Genomic DNA, 10,521 nt, shown 5'->3' with positions numbered 1-10,521 from the left:
TGTGATGGAATCAGGCTGTCTGAACACCCACACATGTAACAAAGATGGAAATCCTCACTCAAGGTGCTCAAAATTCGATATCCAGAGAGAAATGGAGCGCACAAGCCATTTACAGCTACCATGGAAACCAAGGCCTCATTCATGTCACATACTATCTGCTCTCTTATTAGGTCTCCCAGATACCCTGTTTGGTTATTTTCTGTCCAGTGACCATTGAGCCTAATGGGATTAAACATGCAGGTTGATCCCCCACACAAAACTCGACAACAAGAGAAAAGTTCAGAAGCCTAGCCATTTGCAGCTGCCTTGGAAAAAAGTGATCTGGCAGCACATATGTCTGAAAGTAGAGGTGAAACCTGGGAAAAACATTTAGGTGGTGAATGGCAACAGCCCGAGGCAGTAGCAGAGGCCTTGCAGTGCCAAAACAACTCCAACAGGGTCAGTCACTTCACATAAAATCAGCTCTCCTAGCAGGTCTCCCGGCAACGTTGTTTGGTCACTTACTGTCCAATGACTATTGAGCCCAAGGGAATGGAATCAAGCATGTTGAGCACACACACAAAACAGATCCTCACTCAATGCGCTAAAAATTCCAGAACCAAAGAACAAGTTTAGCACCCAAGCCATTTCCAACTGCAGTGGAAACCAAGTGCTCTGGCAGCACATATATCAGAAAGTGGATGTGACACCTGGGGAATTCAGTGTGGTGGTGAATTGCAACTGCCCAAAATAACAGCACAGCTTTTCCAGTTTCAGAAAAACTCGACTCACATCAGTCAAATCACATACCATCAGCTCTCCTTACAGGTCTACCAGATATCCTGTTTGAACACTTCCTGTTCAATGCCAATTGAGCCTTGTGTGATCAAATCAAGCGTGTTCAGCATGTGCAAAGAAAAAAGATGGAGATCCTTACACATAACGCTGAAAATTTAAGAGCAAGAGAGGAGTTCAGCATCAAAGCCATTTCCACCTGCCATGGCAACCAAATGCTCTGGCAGCACATATGTTTGAAAGTGGATGGAACACCTAGGGAACAAAGTGTGGTGGTGAATGGCAATTGCATGAAACAACAGCACAGGCCTTCCAGTGCCAAACATCTCCACCTGGCTCATTCACTTCACATACCATCAAGATCATGGCTGATCTCCCGGAAACCCTGTTTGGTCACTTCCTGCCCAATGCCCGTTGAGCCCTATGGAATGGAATCAAGCAGATTGGGCACCCACACAAAACAAAGATGGAGATTCACACTCAAGGTGCTCAAAACTCCTCAGACAGAGGGAAGTTTAAGGCCCAAGCCAATTTCAGCTGCCATGGAAACCTAGTACTCTGGCAGCACATATGTTTAACACTGGATGTGCCACCTAGGAAACTCAGTGTGTTGTTGAATGGCCACTGTCCAAGGCTGCCTGATAGGTCTTCCAGTGCCAAAACAACTCCAACTGCCTCATTCACATCAATTACTTTCAGCTGTCCTTGCAGGTCTCCTGAAACCATGTTTGCTCACTTCCTGTCCAATGCCCATTGACACCAGTTTAAAAGAATCAAGCAGTTTCAGCACACACACAAAACAAGGATGGAGATCCTCACTCAAGGCGCTCATAACTCCAGAGCCAGAGAGAAGTTCAGCTCAAAAAGCCATTTCCAGCTGCCAGGGAAACTAAGTGTTCTGGAAGCACGATGTCTCAAAGTGGCTGATAAGCTAGGCAACTCTTTGTGGTGTTGAACGGTAATTGCTCAAAGCAGCAGCACATGTCTTCCAGGGCCAAGACAACTCCACCTGGCTCATTCACCTCCCATACCATCAGCTGTCCTGGCAACTATCTAGGAATCCCTGTTTGGTCACTTGCTTTCCAATATTCAAAGCCCAGCATTATGGAATCAAGTAGGTGGAGGACACACAGAAAACAAAGGTGGAGTTTCTCACTCAAGGCACGAAAACGCCACAGCCAGAGAGATCAGTGCTCAAGCATTTCCAGCTGCCTTGGTAAACAAGTGCTCTGGCAGCACATATGTCTGACAGTGGATGTGACACTTGGGGATCTAAATTTGGTGTGAATGGCAACTGCCCGAAGCAGCAGCACAGCTCTTCCAGTGCCAAAACAACTCCACCTGGTTCAGGAACTGCAATTACCATCAGCTGTCATAGCAGGCCTCGCGAAAACCCTGTTTGCTCAATTGCTGTCCAGTGCCTATTCAGTACAGTGTGATGGAATGAGGCATGCTGAGCACTCACAAGTAACAAAGATGGAGATCCTCACTCAAGGCGCTTAAACTCCGCAGCCAGAGTGAAGTTCAGCACTCAAGCCATTTGCAGGTGCCATGGAAACCAAGTGCTCTGGCAGCACATATGTCTGAAAGTGGATGTGACGCTTGGAGAACTCAGTGTGGTATTGAATGATAACTGCCCTAAGCAGAAGCACAGGTCTTCCAGGGCCAAAACAACTCCATCTGACTCATTCACTTCACATATCATCAGCTGCCCAAGCAGGTCTCCCAGAAACCCTGTTTGGACACTTATGTTCCAAATCCATAGCCCAGATGATGGAATGATGTAGGTGGAGCACACACTTAAAAAAAAGGTGGAGATCGTCACACAAGGCACGTAAAACTCCACAGCCAGGTAGAAGTTCAGAACCCAAGATATTTCCAACTACCATGGAAACCAAGTGCTCTGGCAGCACATATGTCTGAAAATGGATGTGACAAGAATTAAACTCAGTGAGGTGGTGAATGGAAACTGCCCGAATTAGCAGCACAGGACTTCCAGTGCCAAAACAACTCCACCTGAGTCATTCACTTCAGATTTTATCAGCTGTCCTAGTATGTCTCCCAGAAACCCTGTTTGGACCCCTTGTTTAATGCCCATTGAAACCATGGTAACAGAATCAAGCAAATTGAACACCCACAGAAAACAAAGATGGATATCCTCACTCAATGCGCTAAAAATTCCAGAGCCAGAGAGAAATTCAGCGTCCAAGCCATTTTTAGCTGCCATGGAAACCAAGTGCTCTGGCAGCACATATATCTGAAAGTGGATGTGACACCTGGGGAACTCAGTGTGGTGGTAATTGCAACTGCCCGAAGTAGGAGCACAGCTTTTCCAGTCCAGAAAAACTTTAACTTCGTCAGTCAAATCACATACCATCGGCTGTCCTTACTGGTCTATCAGAGACCCTGATTGAACAATTCCTGTTCAATGCCGATTGAGCCCCGTGTGATGGAATCAAGCATGTTCAGCATACGCACAGAAAAAAGATGGAGATCCCCACTCAAAACGTTGAAAATTCCAGACCCAGAGAGGATTTCAGCATCAAAGCCATTTCCACCTGCCATGGCAACCAAAAGCTCTGGCAGTACATATGTCTGAAAGTGGATGTGACATCTAGGGAACTCAGTGTAGTGGTAAATGGCAACCGCAAGAAACAGCAACACAGGCCTTCCAGTGCCAAACATCTCCACCTGGCTCATTCACTTCACATACCATCAGCTATCATGGCTGATCTCCCGGAAACCCTGTTTGGTCACTTCCTGTCCAATGCCCGTTGAGCCCAGTGTGATGGAATCAAGCAGGTTGAGCACACTCACAAAACAAAGATGGAGATTCACACTCAAGGTGCTCAAAACTCCACCGACAGAGGAAAGTTCAATGCCGAAGCCAGTTTCAGCTGCCATGGAAACCAAGTGCTCTGGCAGCACATATGTGGAACACTGGATGTGCCACCTAGGGAACTCAGTGTGTTTGTGAATGGCAACTTACCGAAGCAGCAGCGCAGGGCTCCTAATGCCAAAACAACACCTGCGGGCTAATTCACTTTACATACAATCAGCTGTCATTTCAGGTTTCCTAGAAAACCCTGTTTGGACACATCCTATTAAATGCTGATTGAGCCCAGGGTAATGGGATCACGAATGTTGAGCACACACACAAAATAAAGATGGAGATCCTCACTCAAGGCGCTAATAACTCCAGAGCCATAGTGAAGTTCAGCATCCAAGCCACCTCCAGCTGCCATGGAATCCAAAACCTCTGGCAGAACATATGTCTGAAAGTGGATGGGACACCTAGGAGACATAGTGTGGTTGTGAATAGCAACTGCCCAAAGCAGCAGCACAGGTATTCGTTGCAAAACAACTCCACCTGGATCATCCAACTCCCATACCCTCAGCTGTCATTTTAGTTCTCCCGATATCGATGTTTGGTCACTTCCTGCCCAAAAGCACATTGAGCTCAATCAGTTGGAATCAATCAGGTTGGTCACACACACAAAACAAAGTTGGAGATTAACACTCAATGCACATAAATTTCTTGAGCCAGAGAGAATTTCAGTCCCCAACCAATTTCCAGATGCTATGGAAACCAAGTGCTCTGGCAGCACATATGTCTGAAAGCGGATGTGACACATGAGGAACTCAATGTGGTGGTGAATGGCAACTGCCCGAAAAAGCAGAAGAGCTCTCCAGTGCCAAAACAACTCCAATTGGCTCATGAACTTCACATACCATCAGCTGTCCTAGCAGGTCTCCAGGAAACCGTGTTTGGTCACTTCCTGTCCAATGCCCATTGAGCCCAGAGGGTACAATAAAGTAGGTTGACCACGCACACAAAACAAAGATGAAGATACTCACTCAAGGCACTCACATCTCTGCAGCCAGAGAGAATTTCAGCACCCAAGTCTTTTCCAGCTGTCATGGAAATCAAGTGCTCTGGCAGCACATATTTCTGAAAGTGACTGGAAGGTGACACTTGAGGAACTCAGTGCGGTGGTATATGTCAACTGCCTGAGGAAGCAACACACTTCTTCCAGGACCCAAACAACTCCACCTGGCTCATTCACTTCACATACCATCAGCTGTCCTAGCAGGTCTTCCGGAAACACTGTTTGGTCACTTCCTGTCCAAAGCCCATTAAGCCCCAGGGGGATAGAATCATACAGGTTGAGCACACACTCAATACAAAGATGGAGATCCTCAGTCAAGGTGCTCTAAACTCCACAGCCAGAGAGAAGATCAGCATACAAGATATTTCCCAGCTGCTTCAGAAACCAAGTGCTCTGGCAGCGCCTATTTCTGAAAGAGCCTGGGACATGACACTTGGGGAAATCAGTCCGTGGAGAAAGGCAACTGCCCAAAGCAGCAGCACAGCTTGTCCAGTGCCAAAACAACTCCACCTGGCTCATTCATTCACATACCTTCAGCTGTCCCTGCAGGTCTCCAGGATTTCTTGTTTGGTCACTTCCTGTCCAATGCCCATTGAACCCAGTGTGATGTAATATATAGGTTCAACATCCGCACAAAATAAAGACTGAGATTCTCACAGAATTCATATAAAACTCCACAGCCAGACAAGAGGTCAGCGTCCAAGCCATTTTCAGCTGCCATGGAAGCCAAATGCTCTGGCAACAAAAAACAAAGTGGATGTGACACCTATGGAAAACTGTGTTGGTGAATGGCAACTGCCAAAAGCAGCAGCAGAGCTCTCCAGTGCCAAAACAACAACACCTAGCTCATTCACTTCCCATACCATCAGTTGTCCAGCAGGTGTCCAGGAAATCTTGCTTGATCATGTCCTGTCCAATGATCATTGAGCGCAGTGTGATGGAATCTGTAGGTTCAGCAACCGCACAAAGCAAAGATGGAGATCATAACTAAAGGCGCTCAAAACTCCACACCCAGGGAGAAGTTCAGAGATCAAGCCATTTACAGCTGCTATGGAAACCAAGTGCTGTGGCAACACATTTGTCTGAAACTGGCTGGGACGTGACACTTGGGAAAGCAGTGTGGTGGTGAATGGCAACTGCCCGAAATAGCAGCACAGAACTTCCACTACCAAAATTACTCCACCTTGCTCATTCACTTCACATACCATCAGCACTCCGTGAGGTCTCCCTGAAACCCTGTTTGGTCACTTCCTGTCTAATGCCCATTGAGCTCAATGTGATGTAATCTGGAGTTTCAGCAACCGCACTAAACAAAGAAGTAGATCCTCAATCAAGGCGTGACAACCTCTACAACACGATATAAGTTCAGTGCCCAAGCCATTTCCAGCTGCCATGGAAACCAAGTGCTCTGGCTGCACATATGTCTGAAAGTGGCTGTCACACCTATTAAACACAGTGGATTGTTAAATGACAACTGCCCGAAGCAGCATCACAGCTTTTCCAGTGCCAAAACAGCTCAACCTGGCTCATTCATTTCACATACCAACAGCAGTCCCTGCAGGTCTCCCCCAAATCCTGGTTGGTCACTTCCTGTCAAGTGCCCATTGATCCCAGGTGGATACAATCAAGCAGTTTGAGCACACTCACAAAACAAAGATGGGGATCCTCACAGAATTCATGTAAAAGTCAACAGACAGAGAAGAATTCAGCGATCAAGGCATTTCCAGTTTACATGAAAATCAATTGCTGCGGCAGCACATATGTCTGTAATTGGATGTGACACTTGAGGAAATCAGTGTGGTGGTGAATGGCAACTGGCCCAAAAAGCAGAAGAACAGTTCGTCCAGTGGCAAAACAAATGCACCTGGGTCATTCACTTCACATACCATCAGCTGTCCAATCAGGTCTTTGGGAAATCTTGTTTGGTCCATTCTGTCCAATGCCTATTGAGCCCAGTGTTATGTAGATCCTCACAGAATTCATATAAAACTGCACAGCCAGAGAAGATTTCGATGCGCCAGCTATTTCCAGCTACAATGGAAAAAAAGTGCTCTGACAACACACATGTCTGAACATGAACGTGACACTCCAACTCGCTCCTTCACTCCACATACCATCAGCTGTCCCTGAAGACCTCCCTGAAACCCTGTTTGTTCACTTCCTTTCCAATGCCCATTTAGCCCAGAGGGATGGAATCAAGCAGGTTGAGCACACAAACAAAGCAAAGATGGAGATACTCACTCAAGGCGCTCAAATCTCCACAGCCAGGGAGAACCTCAGCACCCTAGACATTCCCAGCTGCCATGGAAACCAAGTGCTCTGGCAGCACATATTTCTGAAAGTGGCTTGGAGGCAACACTTGGGGAACTCTGTGTGTTGGTTAATGGCAACTACCCAAAGCAGCAGCACTGCTCTCCAGTGCCAAAACAACTCCACCTGGCTCATTCACTTCACATACCATCAGCTGCCCTGTCACGTCTCCGGGAAATCTTGTTTGGGCACTTCCTGTCTAATGCCCATTGAGCCCAGTGTGATACAGTCTGTTTGTTCAGCAACCCCGCTAAACAAAGATGGAGATCCTCATTCAAGGCGTGACTAACTAGGCAGTCAGAGAGAATTTCAGCGCCCAAGTCATTTCCAGCTACCATGGAAACCAAGGGCTCTGGCAGCACATTTGTTTAAAGTGGATGTGACACCTAGGTAACACAGTGTGCTGGTAAATGGCAACTTCCCGAAGCAGCAGCACAGGTCTAACAGTGCTAAAACTCCTCCACCTGGCTCTTCCAATTCACATACCATCAGCTGTCTTTGCAGGTCTCCCAGAAACCCTATCTGGTCACTTCCTGCCCCATGCCCATTGAGGCCAGTGGGATGGAATCAAGCAGGATGATTTCTTCCCCCTGCTCTCAAACGACATTGCACAGGAAGTGACCAGACATGCTTTTCATGAGTCCTTCTAAGGCGTTTATGTAAAATCCTGTTTGGTCACTTCTTGTCCAATTCCCATTGAGCCCTGTGGGATGGAATCAAGCAGGTTGAGCACACACAAAAGACAAAGATGGAAATCCTCACTCAAGGCGTGACAAATTACACAGCCAGAAAGAAATTCAGCGCCATGACATTTCAGCTGCCATGGAAACCAAGAACTGTGGCAGCGCATATATCTAGCAGTGTTATTGCAGCTAGGAAACTCAGTGTGGTGCTGACTTCCAACTGCTCGAAGCAGCAGCACAGCTCGTCTAGTGCCAAAACAACTCCATCTGGCACATTCACTCAAATAACATCAGTTGTCCTAGCAAATCTCCCAGAAATCTTGTTTGTTCACTGCATGTCCAATGCCCATTGAGCTCTGGGAGGTGGAATTTGTAGGTTGAGCACACACACACAAAACAAAGATGGAGATCTTCACTACTGGCGCTTATAGTCCACAATCAGAGAGAAGTTCAGCACCCAAACCATTTCCAGCTGCCATGGAAACCAAAAATTCTGGCAGCACATATGTCTGAAAGTGGACGTGACGCTTGGGGAACTCAGTATGTTGATCAATGGCAACTGCCTGAAACAGCAGCACAGCTCTTCCAGTGCCAAAACAACTACATCTGAGTCATTCACTTCACATAACATCAATAATCTTTGCAGGTCTCCCGGAATCCCTGTTTGGTTCTTTTCTGTCAAATGCCCAAGGAGCCCAGGGGGATGGAATCAAGCTGGATGAACACACACACAAATAACATAGATGGAGATCCAAACTAAAGGCACTCAAAACTTCAGAGCCAGAGAGAAGTTAAGCGCCCAAGCCAATTCCAGCTGCCATGGAAACAAAAAGCTCTGGCAGCACATAAGTCTGAAAGTGGGCGTGACACATGCTTAACTCTGTCTGTTGGTGAGTGGCTACTGCCCTAATCAGCAGCATAGCTCTTCCAGTGCCAAAACAATTCCACATGGGTTATTCACTTCACATATCATCAGTTGTCCAAACAGGTCTCCAGGAAATCTTGTTTGGTCACTTTCTGTCCAAAGCCCATTGAGCCCCAGCTGATGGAATCTGTATGTTCAACAACCGCACAAAACAAAGATGGAGATGATCACCAAAATCGTAACAAACTTGATAGCCAGAGAGAATTTCAGTGCCCAAGCCATTTCCAGCTGCCTTGGAAACCAAGTGCTGTGGCAGCACATTTGTCTGAAAGTGGATGTGACACCTAGGGAACACAGTGTGCTGGTAAATGGCAAATGCAAGAAGCAGCATCTCATCTTCCATTGGTAAAACAACTCCACCTGGCTCATTCACTTCACATACCGTCAGCTCTCTTTGCAGTTCTCCTGGAACCGTAGTTGGTCACATCCTGTCCAATGCCCAGTGAACACAGGGGGATGGAATGAAGCAGGTTGAGCACCCACACAAAACAAATATGGAGATCCTCACTCAAAGCGTTCAAAACTTCACAGCGAGAGAGAAGTTCAGTGCCCTAGCCATTTCCAGCTGCCATGGAAACCAAGTGCTCTGGCAGCCCATATGTCTGAAAGTGGCTGGGTCATGACACTTGAAAAACTCAGTTTGTTGGTGAATGGCAACTGTACGAAGCAGCAGCACAGCTCGTCCAGGGAAAAAAACAAATCCACCTGAATCATTCACTTCACATATCATCAGCTGTCCTTGCAGGTCTCCCGGAGCCCTGTCTGGTCACTTCCTATCCAATGCTATTTATGCCGAGGGGATGTAATCATGCAGGATGAGTACACACAGAAATAAAAAATGGAGATACCCCCTCAAGGCGCTCAAAACTCCACAGTCCAGGAGCAGTTTGTAACCCAAACTATTTCCAGCTAAAATGGAAACCAAGTGCTCTGACAGCACATATTTCTGAAAGTGGCTGGGAGGTGACACTTGGGGAACTCTGTGTGTTGGTGAATGGCAACTGCCCGAAGCAGCAGCACAGCTCATCCAGGGAAAAACAACTCCACCTGGCTCATTCACTTCACATACCAACTGCTCTCCTTGCAGGTCTTCTGAAACCCGGTTTGATCCCTTCCAGTCCAATGTCCATTGAACCCAGTGTGATGTTATCAAACAGGTTGAGGACCCACAAAAAACAAAGGTGGAGATCCTCACTCAAGGTGCTCAAAACTCCAAAGCCAGAGAGAATTTCAGCGCCCAAGTCATTTCACGCTGCTGTGGAAACTAAGAACTCTGGCAGCACATATTTCTGAAAGTGGCTGGGAGGTGAACTTGGGGAACTGCTTGTGGTGGTGAATGGCATCTGCCCGAAGCAGCAGCACAGCTCTTCTAGTGCCAAAACAAATGCACCTGGGTTATTCACTTCACATACCATAGCTGTCCTGGCAGCTATCTAGGAAACCCTGTTTGGTCACTTCTCGTCTAATGCCAATTGAGCCCAGTGTGATGGAATCAAGCAGCTTGAGCACCCAAACAAAACTAACATGGAGCTGCCCACTCAAGGCACTCAAAACTCCATTGCCAAAGACAAGTTCATCGCCCAAAGCATTTCCCGTTGCCATGGAAATCAAGTGCTTTGGCAGCAGATATGTCTGAAACAGGATATGACACCAATGGAAGGTAGTATGGTGGTGAATAGTCACGGCCCGAAGCAGCAGCACAGCTCTTCCAGTGTCAAAACAACTCCACCTGGCTCATGAACTTTACATACCATCAGCTGTCCTGGCAGCTATCTAGGAAACCCTCTTTGGTCACTTGGGACCAAATGCCCGTGGAATCCCAATGTGATTTGAACAAGCAGGATGATCACACACACACAACTAACATGGAGCTCCTCACTCAAGGCGCTCAAAACTCCACAACAAAAGACAAGTTCAGCGCCCAAGCCATTTCCCCTTT

Source organism: Ochotona princeps, chromosome Y, assembly GCF_030435755.1.
Source record: "Ochotona princeps isolate mOchPri1 chromosome Y, mOchPri1.hap1, whole genome shotgun sequence".
Lineage (NCBI taxonomy): Eukaryota > Metazoa > Chordata > Mammalia > Lagomorpha > Ochotonidae > Ochotona > Ochotona princeps.
The sequence above is the reverse complement of the archived record's forward strand: the minus strand, read 5'-3'. Positions refer to the sequence as shown.